The sequence below is a fragment of the Taeniopygia guttata genome, chromosome 15 (assembly GCF_048771995.1).
Source record: "Taeniopygia guttata chromosome 15, bTaeGut7.mat, whole genome shotgun sequence".
NCBI lineage: Eukaryota > Metazoa > Chordata > Aves > Passeriformes > Estrildidae > Taeniopygia > Taeniopygia guttata.
The window spans coordinates 8053195-8066012 of NC_133040.1; the positions used below are offsets into that span (position 1 = coordinate 8053195).

The 12818-nt window shown below is 41.4% G+C and overlaps 1 long non-coding RNA gene across 1 annotated transcript; it reads right to left on the reverse strand.

Annotated features, from left to right (window-relative positions):
- Nucleotides 1–4684: 4684 nt before the first annotated feature.
- On the reverse strand, nt 4685–9399 carry LOC121470780 (uncharacterized). The gene is made up of 2 exons (XR_005981983.2): nt 9198–9399; nt 4685–5213 (listed from the first exon to the last, which is right to left on the reverse strand). It is a non-coding gene; the product is annotated as an uncharacterized lncRNA (long non-coding RNA).
- Nucleotides 9400–12818: the final 3419 nt, after the last annotated feature.

Here is a 12818-nt window from a genome sequence, read left to right on the forward strand (position 1 = left end):
AATGTCTGGGGCTGCTTTTCTTCATGTGTTTATGAACACTTTTAATAACCTGCAAAAATCAGTGCCTCTAAGGAAGATTTCATTTTCCTCAGTGCAGCAGGGCACAGCTCTGCCATCTAAAACCCTGGGTTGGCAAAGCAAAACCAAAGCTGAAAGATTTCCACCTACTGCTCCTCTAAATCCCTGTTGATCTGTAGGGAATGGGAGAAGAGAATTGCTCCCTTCAAAGACAGGAGCATTCAGATGAGGAAATTTTAAAGCTGCACGTTTGTTTCAAATGGATCCTATTTAGCTTGACAGTAAAAGAACCACGGGGCTGAATTTTATTAGACATTTGTGCAACAGGCATTAAATGTTTCATGTCAGGAATATATTAAATTCCATCGGGGAAAAAAAAGCCACATTCAGAACAGATACAGAAAAGGAGTAGCATTCCTCTGAGATTTTTGTGCACTGAAAACATGAACATTGCAAAAATCAGTGATGAAGGCAATATGGAGGATTTTATCATATTTCCTGCCTTAGCTCTGCTGGATATTTTTTTTTTTTTTTTTTTTTTTTTGAGGGGCTTGTTGTGGCTTTTTTTGTGGATCTGAGTTTTTGCCTGTTCAGAAAAGCACCTTCAGAGGTGTCAACAATCCCGTCATTAGTTCAGCTCTTGCCATGAACTTGCAGGGCCAAGCCTTCTTGAAAAGCCAGACCCAAGCTAATGCTCTCTGAGTGGCGTTAAAATCAATTTGTAGCATCAGCTCTGAAGAACCAAATCCTCCCATCTTCCCTTTTGCAGCCTCTTTGATTTGGGTATTGTCACGGATTTGTGCTCAGTGAGGGTGAGAATTCTGCCTGTTTGCAGAGAAAGCAGCTCTTGGGCACAATGAAATGATGGAAATGGACCTGACTGAGACAAGATGGGGGGAATTGTGCAGTGTTGCAGCTCCCTGATTTGAGCTTGAATTGAAGGAATCTTTTCACTGCAGGTGACTGCGATGTTTGTGCACCCTCAAGTCTGTGAGGAAAAACACTCAACAGAATGGAGGTGCAGGGCAGTTTCTTGCTGTAGTCTTCCCTGTAGTGACATCACCATGTGGTGGGGTTCTCTTCTGCCTGCCACTAATTGATAAATGTTCTCAGGGCAGGATTATTTGGAGGGTTTTGCTCCATATCCTCTTGCAATAGGAAATAAATGTTCCTCAGCACTGAAACTATACGAGTGTGTTCTGACCTGGGGAGTCATAGGCAGGCAGATACACAGATTGCTAATTGCACTGCCCATAATCATCTCCATTTCACAGACAACTTAAACCCTGCCTTCCTCTGCTCCCATCTGGCTCTGTGCATTCCTGCTTCTGCCTTCAGCCACACAGCATTAACTATATTATAGATGCCAGGGTGGAAAAACATCATCCTTGGAAGCATGTGGGGGAGGAATGGTGAACAACTGGCATTAATCATCTTGCAATCAGATTTCCTTGTTGAGATTTTGATAAGTCTTTGGGTAACCAAGCTAACAAGCTGCCAAGTGGTTCTCATCACTTAACTCGGCTGGTTTGTATCCACTCTTCTCAACAGGATTTTCCTTTCAGCAATTAGAGGAGTAATCAGGGGGGCCAAGGATACAAATTTGTGTGCTGTATGTGGGTGGGAGACCTTTTGTGGACTTAGCTTTGATATCATGGCATCTTTAGTGACAAATCCAGTGAGAGGGCACTGCAGCCCCTGGGGGGATGTACACATCTGGCACACATCTGTTCCAGGAGTCTCACCTGACTGATCCACAGCAGAGCCAGAAGCACTGTTACTGCAGAGCCTGGCTGCACAGAGCAAAGGCCCAGGGTTTCAAAAGGTCCAGAAGGAAGTGGTGGCTGCCCCATTTCCAGCAGTCTGTAGCCTCAGCCTGGTTACATCCTGAAATAGGAATTTTTGGACAAACACAAGTTCTGAGGGCAGCATGGGAGCAGCCCAGTAAAACAGAAGACCTTTGCCTATGTGGAGTAGCTCTTTTAATCTGGTCCAAACTCTGTGTTAGTAACACCAAAAGAGAAGAAAATGCCTTCCAGGTCTCTACACAGGAGTTTGCTTTGAATACCTTTCCTGAAGCACCGGCAGTGACATGTCTGAAGGGTGATGTGGCATCTTAGCAGGTGCTGAATCACCCAGGATGCTTTCAGCAACTGGGAAGCCAATGTGACTCATGGTTTAGCTCCAGAAGTTTCTCAAAGCAAAGCTCTTTTGACAGCAGCAGTGTGGCTTTTGTGTTATCCTTTGGTTTATCAGAGGAATTATATCTTGGGTTTGTTATTAATATTTCATTTCACTATCTGGGACGCTCTGACAGGTTATGACTGTTTGCTCATATTGATGACTCCAAATGCTGCATCTGGACTGGATCATTTTCAGAGGCTCTGTCAAAGATGTGGAACTAGGCCTGGACCATAACCAGGTATAGAGGGGTCTAAATATATTAATCCAATCTCTGTTTCTTTATCCAGAGTAAAGATGGCCTTACAATGTCTGAATAGTGTTCTTTTGCCTGGTGTCCCCTCACAATCATTTTATATTTCCTCTTGTTCCATGTACAGTAGCAAGTGCTGACTTCCACTTGTATTGTGGGAGCAACAGGGTCATTTATTACCATGGCCACTGTCCTGAAAAGCTGATAAAAGAGATAAACTAAGGATGAAGTGAGCATTACCTATGCATGACTGACAAGATGTGGAGCAGGGAGAAGGATAGCTCACATCTGTGCTGAAGCTGCTAATTGGCTGCTGATATCCAGGATTTTGAATTAGATCTTCTCTTCCTTTGCTGTGAGAAGGCTCTTCTGAGTTTTTTTGAGGGTTTTTTGGGGTTTTTTTTTTGGGTTTTTGTTTTGGTTTTTTTTTGCTGGCATTTTAGAAATGATAGGCATAGTCTATAAATAGTGTGAGCCATGGAAATGATTCTAACATCCTTCCTAATCTAATGGGTAGCTAAGCATCTATTTTTCAAGCACCCCATAGGACTCTTTTTTTTCCCTTAGGATCCTGATTGACAGGATTTTTCCTCTATCAGTTTTAACAATGGCTTCACTTCTCAATCATATTTCTCCAATTCACTGTCCAAGAAAAACATGTTCATTGTGCCTGAACTCTTAAATGTCCAGGTTCTGGCTGTGCATTTCAAGGTCAATCTAAAGCTTGAATGCTTTACTTATCTGAATGGGTTTTAGCAGGTTACTTTCATTTACCTGTACCATTCTGATGCAGAACAAAACTGAAGAGGAAACCAGGGTGGCAAGTAAATATGCTTCTCCAGTTCCTGGAGAACCATCAGCTGTGCACAGCTGGCCTCAGGAGAGGCTTTTTAATTTTATGTGGTACTTAAGAATAAAACTCTATTGCTTATTCATCCTCTTAGTCAAGGCAGAATGAAAAGTACATCTGAATTTCTCTCCCCCCCACCCCCAATCGCCAACTTCACTTTGTCTTGGCACTCAGTAGATCTTGAAGGAAAGGGCTGAGTGACTGGGTCACACTGAAGCAGTAACAAACCAGATGGCATCTCCATATGTGACAGACCAGGAGGTTTTGAAGCTGTGCATCTGCTTTTAAGAATCAAGTTTAAAATGAATTGACAGTCCTGTCAGATAGGCAGCACAGAGCTGCTCCAGCAGGTGATAAAGCTGCCACGAGGCAGAAGGCTGCTCTGAATTTCCCAATCTGGAGTTTGGGTGCACTCAGATGAAATCTGAATGTGAACAGGAAGATGCAGAGTGGTAGTGACTGGCCAGGCCATTGTCTGAGACATGCCCTGGAATTAAAGTCAGAAATTTGTCTAGCTCTTGCAGAAGTATTTGCAATGTGCCTTCTCTGGAACTGAATGACCATTTTTACTTCAGCTACAATGATAATGTTTTGTCAGCAGAACTCGGCTTGATACTGGATATTTGTCCACCTCTGACTAAGGGATTTCTGCATTCCTCACAAACCAAATCATTGGGACTGTCACAATTTCATGGACTCTGTAATTAGGAATACTTCGTAGCGTGTCCTTTTTTAGGAACAAGAATGCAGCTCTGCAGCTCTCTGTGCCCTACATACCCAGCAGAGGCTGTCCTGCTGCCCAGCTGCAGCAGGGCTGCTTCTTGCTAATCAGAAAACCTGAGGCATGTAAAAATAATCACCAATTTCTGCTGCCTGTAAGGATGGATTTGCTTCATTTGGTGCAATGTCTCACACTATCATTGCTTGCTCAGGCAGTTGCACAAGATCCATCTTTTGTTCCCCCTGCCCTGGGATGGAAAATACTTGATCAGGACTTTTTATTTCTGCTGAAGGCCTACATGGCTTTATCCAAAATCCATCTGTGCATTAAAAGATGAGACACTGGAGCCTGTATGCTGCTTTGGACTATTTTCAGTATTTCTATACCCACTCTAGGATAAGGATCTTTATCCTGAGTTTTGTTTTTATTTTTGGCTGCATAATTCCATGCAAAACATTATAATAAAATCTAGATGCAATCCTGGAATACAGCTTGAAATAATTAGTGGAGAAGGATTTCAAAATTCAGGAACATGTTGTTTAATTTACTGGATGAATTTGTTAGGAAAGCCTAATTGTTTGCTCTGTAGCATCACCATCTTTATCTTTTATTGCATAAATATTTAACAGTCCCTTTGTAAAGAAAATGCAAGAGAAAAATCTTATCCTACAGCATAAAGAGCTAATAATTTATTTGCCACAGAATTGTTAATACTCTGTGTTTATACACCACTTTAATGCATTTTGTAAATCTTTCAAAAAAAAAAAATTAAAATGCTGTGAGTTCAGGCATTCCTTCCACTGCTGTCTAGCATCAAAGTCTTGGCTCAGCAGGAACAAAACCAAATTTGAACAGAAAACCATACTATGTATATTCTTCCTTTACTACATGTGCCTGTTACACGTGCAACGCTGTGAGGAGCAAGCAAAGCACATGCAAATTGCAGGAGGAACCATGCAAAATAGATTTTTTCCAGCTGAAATATGACATGTCATGATAACTTCCTCAGCACTGGAGCAAAAGGCTGCAGCAAGACCCGGGGAAACAGGATTTGCTTGCCAAAGCTTGGCATTGCAGTGACACCCAGTGTAGCCCAGGAGAGGTGAAGTGTGCCAAGCTCAGCCCAGCTGTGGGATCAGGAGCTCCTCGGTTCTGGGTAGAAACTGCCATCAAATTCAGATTCTCACATCCTGTAAACAAAATTCAGCTTTTTAGAAGTTTTCCAGATGTTGGATTCCATCTCCCATCATGGCACCAAGGGGATAAGTTTGCTTTATTTCTTACAAATAAGCTCAACGTATTCCTATCTTAACTATAGGCTTAATTAGAAGGAAAAATCATCAATATGTAGGATAATAAAAGCATACAGATAATTAAAATAATAAAACTCCAAAGATAATGAAAACAATTAAACTGCGTGACATAAGGATTTGGAATAATCTTTAGTAGATCTGGAATTTTGATTATAGTGAAATTGTCTCTGACCTCAGAGTTGAATAAGAGCAAAAAACCATTTAAGACTAAAAATGGCAGAGCTGAGCATTTCCCTTCTTATTCTTCTGGACTGGGAAAGTCTGTTTATCTGAAAAAAAGTTAATTTTCTTCAGGATCAGTGGTGATCATCTACTTTCCCTTTTTATAATGCAGGCAGTAGTGTCACCCACAGCCCCAGTTTGAAGAGCTGTAATTTTTCATGAGAGATCCACCTGGTAACACAAGTTAAATTTCAAAGGACAACAGAGATCTTTTGAGCTATGAGAACATTGAAATGTCTTTTTCTTAGCCAGAATTGTTTCCATTTAACAAAATAGAGGCATTGGGCTCATCTCTCGCCTCCCTTGCCTCCTGTTCATGGTGCATTGTGATGATCAGCTCTAGGCACTGTCCTGTCTGTGCTTCTTCAGCCCCTTTCCCACTGATCCAGAGCTCCACTCTGGTGAAATCACCGACACCATTTCGTGCTGTGGAGCATCTCCCCGTGGTTTCCATCAGAAGGGCTTGGTGGCCCACTTGAGCTTGGTTCCTCCCCATTATTTCAGACTTCTGGTGCACCCAATTCTGTGAATGTTTCCTCTGGGTCGAGGTCATCATCTCACAATGTTCTGTAATTCCATCTACAGCATAACATTTATTTATTTATTTTTTAGCTGATTGAGTTTTGTTTTGGTTTTTGTTTGGTTGGTTTGTTTGTGGTTTTGTTGGGTTTGATTGTTTTTGTTTGTTTGTTTTTAATTTCACCTAGGTGCAAACAACACCAGTGTGGACATGCTGAGATGTGCTGGTAGAAAAGAAACTATTATAATTCCTAAAGAGGAAAAGTAAAATACTTATTCTCTGCAACAGCTTTCTCAGCCAGGGCTCCTGCTGGGTTTATGTTGTTTTGTTGTTGTTGTTTCCCCACTTTCATTAAAGCTGCTACCATCTCTTACTTCTGAAAAAAATAAACTTGGATATATATTTTAGATTAGGCAGTGGCAAACCATCCCTGGAACTCTGAGCAGCCACTGCTGCATGTGGCTGTGCACTGGGACCTGCAAAAACAAGAGGGTGACATCTCAGATGGAGCCATGGCACTGTCACCTTTACTCTGAAATTGAGAAAGAGGAAAACTCTACAGACAGGAATGTAAGTCAGGAAAGGTTTTTAGTGCAGTGCCAGTGAAAAGCTGAAGAGTGAGCAAGAAAAGCAGAGGACACTCAATAGCACAGCTATGAGAAAAGTAAAATTATGCCCAAATCCCACTTGGGGATGAAATGTTAACCAGGGGAAGTGGAAGCAAAACAGGATTGTGTGACTTAGTGAGAGTTCTTGGGCAGGAGCAAAATATCTGTGACTGCTGGTCTTACAAAATCTTAAGAAATATTTTATTTGATTTTTTTCTCTCTCTTTTGGTTAAAAGACAGCTTCCCTGACAGAAAGAAGCACTGCTTTTCACTGAGAATTACTTGAGGATTTGTGGCTGTGGAACAATGGATCGATATTTGTTTGCTAAAAGCTTCAGTTAAAGTGGGACAAGAGGAGATTAGCCCGATGATCTGCTGGTTGTCCATGGCTATAGATTTCTCAGTGGTAGCTGGAGAGGTTTATCTTGCCCCCCCTGTTCAGAACTGAGCAGTGATCTGGGACAGATCACAGGAATTAGAAATAAAATCTGTGGATGCCACAGGTGCAATGGCAAAGAAGGATTTCTCCAAGGGAGCAGTGTGGGCACTTCAGAACCTCTTTGTGCCCTGGACAAACTGTCCATCCTTCAGTCTCGCTTTGCATCAAAAGCAGCCTGAGCAGGCAGAGGTTATGGGCTTAGAGTGAGGTTAATCAGACTTTGGCTTTATAATTGCTGTGCAGAGATGCCACAGAAACAATGAAGAAGGCTCAGTCTTAAAAGGGTGCACTTTATTTTCTTTTTGTGGCTGAGCCCTTGTGCCCAAAACAGAGCTGGGTTTTCTCTCAGCTGTTTTTGCCCAGATGCTAAATACCAGCTCTAGGGGTTTGACAAATTGACACTTGCTACAAATTGCTCAAAGATCCGCTAAAATCAGGAAGGCTTGGGCTGAACACAGAGGTTTAACCTCATGGCTCAGACTGTGGAGATAAGGCAGGATGTGATTTCCTCTGAGATTCAGGAGTGTTCAGGTTGGAGTGAACCACACAGTGTTTTTAATCTGAGTTTTTCAATGCCATACAGTTAGGTCATTTTTATACCAGTTGGATTTGTTCCAGTATTTGTTTGTATTTCAGCCGGGAATGGCAGGATGTAATGTGAGTTTTTTTCAGTGACATGGATGTATTAACCAGAAGTGTCTAATTATCTTTATTGATTAACCTTATCTTATAAAGAAGTAGTCACTCAGTAAAACAGTCCATATCCTGTACACTGCAGAAAGAGAAAATGATTAATTTACTCCCTGGATTGTACTGCTTTGTATGCTGTGAGAGTAAGTGATGGATAAAGGACAGCCTGCACTGTCTTGGGTCAGAACAGTAGGTCAGAGTCATTATTTACCTTTTGAATACAGAGTGAGAATTTCCTCTTTTTGCAAATCATGATCCCAATTCACTTGTGTACAGGGAGAGGCAGAAGTGGGACACACACCTGTGTTCTGCATAGATCTGTGTATTTATAGAGCTGCACTTAGAGCAGGCCTGAAGGAGATGTGCAGGGAAGTGGGACCTGGGGTTTCTGAGATGAATTAGAAAAGCTTTCTGTTAAAAATCTATAGAGCTTTACTGTTCATTTCTTTCAGATTTTCAAACTGTCTTCCTCTGTGATGCCAACAAAAAATTACCACAGCCAGAGTTCATTTTTGCTTACTTTTTATGTCAGCCAGTAACACTTTGCTTTCTTCCTTGTGATCCACCATTTTTAGTCTGATAATATGGTTGGAGCTCTTGCTTTGGTCTGTAAGTCTTTAGTGCAGTAAGATCCTGATGTGTTGGGAAGGATCCTAAATGCAGATTAATGACACAACTGACCTTTATCTAAGTTTATGTATGGTGTGTGTATGGGTCTGGATGGTGTGTGGGTACATCATGGTTTCTGGAAATGCCTTACAAACATCAGGCAGGAATGCTCATCCTGCATTGCAATTATTAGTATATTGCTCTATTTATTGCAATGGAAACTAAATTATATAAGTAATAACCAAAAAAATCCCAGAAATCCCAGAAACAAAAATGTTAACCCAAGAATTTTCTATCAGTGCCTTGTGGGTCAAGAGAGCTGAAGGTTTCACAGCATTCATGGCTGTGTTTTTCAGCTTCCCTGTTGGTTTGTCTTCTTATCCAATGTGTCTCAGGTTTAGTTTCATTATCTGCAAAGCTGAGATTCTCTTCTAGGCATTCCCTATTCTCAGGTTTCATCCTGCCTTTTGTGGTATGGTTTTTGTCCTAGAGGCAGTCGTACTCCTGTTGATGTCTGGAATGGAGTTATCTTCTTCCTTTGTTATTTTGCCTCCTTTGCTCGTGAGGGAGAGCTTCCTCTCCTGCAGCCCATCAAACCAGGCCCCTCCACTGTGAAAATCAGATTTTCTCCTGCTGCCATCTCTCTCCTATTCCCAAATCCCTGCTCCCTTTCCCTTCAGCAGGATGTACTGCAACCACTGTCACTAAAAGTGCTGCATTCCCCTTCATGCTGAACCAGCTTCCCACCCTCTCCTGTGTCTGTAATCACTCACCTCCTTCCAAAGGAGCTCTGCTGTCCCTTGCTGCCCAGAAAAACGGGCTCCCCTTGATCTCTGGGGCTCTGAGTGTTCCCACAGCATCCCAAATCATCCTGAGGGGTACTGAATACATTCATCCCTATCCTCCTGAAAAGACTGGATGAAATCATCTTCTGATGAGTCAGATGCTTCTTGCTATTGGTAACACAAATGTAACTGAGTCAATTTTGCCTTTGAGTACTTTAACTTTTTTTACATCCCACTTAATATGCTGACATTTTGACTTATGCCATATTAAAAAAAAAAAAAATCAAAAAACAACCTAGTGATTTTATGTGGGTTTTTAGGGGTTTTGAGGATACTGCTCAACAGTGATTTTCTGTATTCTGGGAGCTGATGATTTTGGATGTGTTCAGAGAGTTGCCTGTCCTTACAGCAAACCTGATGCCTGCTTCTGTCTGTTGTCCAGAGTACCTATTTTTGTCTCTAAAGGACATGAACTCAGTGCTCAGAAATAAATCTCCTTCTCGATGTAACCCTGTCTTTTATGATTTCTAGCAGAGTCCTACTCATATGTTTTTGATTTAATTTTTGCATTATGTTTATTTCAATTACACAAGTGTAAGATCATGAGATTAAATGACAAAGTAATAAAAGGCCATTTGCATTTATCACAGACTCTGAATCCTTCACAGAACTGTTTTTCTCGTTTGCCCTGCTGACATGAGCAGTAGCACTCTTGTGGCCAAAGAAGAGTAGGAATTTTCCTTCTACGGGGAGAAAAGCAAACCTGAGCAGCAGTGCAGATAGAATATTCTGTTGGTTTGAAGTCTTCTGGTCATGAAAGGCAGCTGGGGTTTGTACTTCAGACATTAAAAGGGAGAGGTTTTTTAGATTTCATCTTCTATTTTCCAAATTTAACCCACAACATTTATTTTAGATGATTGTATCACACGGTATAAAGTAAACTTGTGCTAGATTAAAAGCCATTTTATGGAGTTTACACTTTGCTGGTTTTACAGAGTAGCATAAAACATAAAGGTATCTTGGGATTTTTTGTTCCTCCACAAGAAATGGAGGATGTTTTGCTAGCTGCTTGGAAATGGAATACCAGAATGTGTGTTAGTAGAAAATAACCATTTTGATCATGTTAATGCTGCTCTGTGGGGCAAATTCTGTCTCATGAGGGCAACCTTAAATTTTTCTAGTACTGAAATAATTATGTTCAATTACAATTTGTAATCCAGGGTTTAATTTAATCCACAGATAAAACGTGTGCTTTGTCTTCATCTTCACTATCCAGCTGTTAAATGGTACAGAAGGGAAGCATTTATCACCGAGAAAATTTGTGTTTTAGAAGTTTGTGTTATAGCTTTGCTTCCATCAAGTTCTGTAAAACAAGGGCATTCATTAGTGGGCCTTGTCAGGAGTGTGACTGGATAATCAACACACACACAGGTTTTTCTTTCCACATTTTTCCAAAGGCACTCAGGATGGGGAGGTGCCTGGGGCGCTTCATCCTCAGGCTTGGGCTGATCTGTGTCCATGCAGCAGCTGGAGCAGCTGATCCTGTTTCCTCAGAATCCTTTTGTTGGCTTGAGGAAATGTGCAGTGGGGAAATGTCAGGCTGAAAACTATATTGTGGAGAGGTATGGTTAAAAAAACACTTAAGTGATCTTTGGGGGAAATGTGAGACCTGGAATGGTGTGAGTTGTGTTTCAGGGTAATAACCCATGAGCGGCATTTACAAAGCAGAAATCTCTAAGTTGATTCTAAAATAAATAAATGTGGTTGCAGAGCTATAGGGGCACGTTTGGCAAAAGGCAATACCTTGTAGTGTCTTTATTTTGTCCCTAATAAAGACTAAGACTGGAGTGTGGGGTTAGACTGGGACACACAGGCAGCAGGCTGAGTTCCTCCCTCTGATATGACCTGCATTCCTTTGTGAATTTTGCTGTTCAGCTTGATAAACTTCTGCAGTTTTTCTATTACACAGGACAAAGCATCACTATTGATTTTTACAGCCTGATGAATTTTATTTCTGTTCTCTTGCAAAATCAGCACAAAGGGGGGAAATCACAAATCATTGCACATAACTATGGAAAATTTTCCAGCTTAATGAAAGCTTTGTCCTTACGTCTGAAATTTTAAAAAGCATGTGTGCTGCTATTTTTTTTTTTTTTCCCTTTGGCAACATCATTGTTTTAAAACAAACTGGTTGCTAGTTTGGCCACTTGCTGTGTGGAAAATCAAACTGTCATGAGAGCTATTGTGTGTGCTTTTCATCTGATGAGGGGAATGTGAACACGCAGATCTGGCTGAGTGGGCTGAAGGAGAAGTTATTGAGCACAAACACTCTGGGTTCCTTCCTCCAGTGAACCTGCAGACATCAACCCTGAAGTCAGAGCACTGAATTCTCCTCATGAAATTAAGTCAGCAGGAGCTTTGTTTTTCAGAAATCTCAAAACCACATCAATTAGGAGAGGCTCTTGCTAACAATAACACCTTTGCCTGGGAAAGCTTGGGGAAGGCTGACTCCAGCATTTCACTGGTTAGGGAGAAACCTTTTCCCTGCTTCATACTGTGATGACATATATATATCAGGTATTCAAGAGCAATATAGCCACAGGAAAGAGTTTTTCCCTCTTTCTCCTAGACTATAGACCTATTTTTGAGGTGGATTTAAAGACAAGAGGAAAAACTTTTCCAAACTATAAATTAATGGCTCAAATATTTCTAAATGAAATTGGAACAGCGTCTGTGGTGTTTTATTATCTTTTGCCATACAGAGCTGTCTTTGAAAGGGGAAAAAAGCTTAGTAAAAAGTAATTTCAGAGCCTTGACTGCTTTTTGATTACAATTTGGGATTACTGTTTTAATCACTGCTTATCAAGTAATACCACAAACCTCAAGAGCATGACCATCTTTCTCAGGGGAAGCCAGATTTAAAAGCCAATTTCCAGCAATCCTTCCTCTTTCTTCCAAACTCCTCTAACAAATATGGAGGGATAATAATCTGTGATATTACAAGAGACCCTAAGCAACACATGAAATTCTCTGTGTTCTCAGATTCCTTCTGAGTTGTCCTTATTAGTTGGAGAAGAGGAAATACTGGTATAAATCTGAGCCAGCTCTTGTTCCAAGGCAGCCTCTACTGGAGTGCAGGATCTCACCCTTTCCCAGGCAGATGACAAATTTAACACACACAAACGTGTCCAGCTGGAGCATGAGCACGTTTTCAGGGCAGGTCTGAAATGTGTGCCTTGTGTGCAAAGCACTGCTGCAAAACAGCTTCATGCACCAACCAAAGCCCTTGCAAAGATGTGGATGAGCACCCACGAGAGATACTGGAGCTAAAAGCTGGATTTTAACTCAAAGTTAGTGATATTGTATGGTTTTCCCATGGCTGGAGATGGGTGAAGCAGAGTGAAAGAAGAGGGAGTCTGTGGGAGTCCAGGGCTTCCCTCTGGCTGCCCTGGCAGGTCTGGGACCCTGGCAGGGGTCAGGAACCCCCCTGGACAGAGCCCCCACAGACACTGGCTGTGATCTCTGTCCATGGAAAAGAGTTTTCAATCTTACAGGATGAATTACAACCTCTGAATGTTTGATATAAGTAATAATTAAGTGTGGCACGGG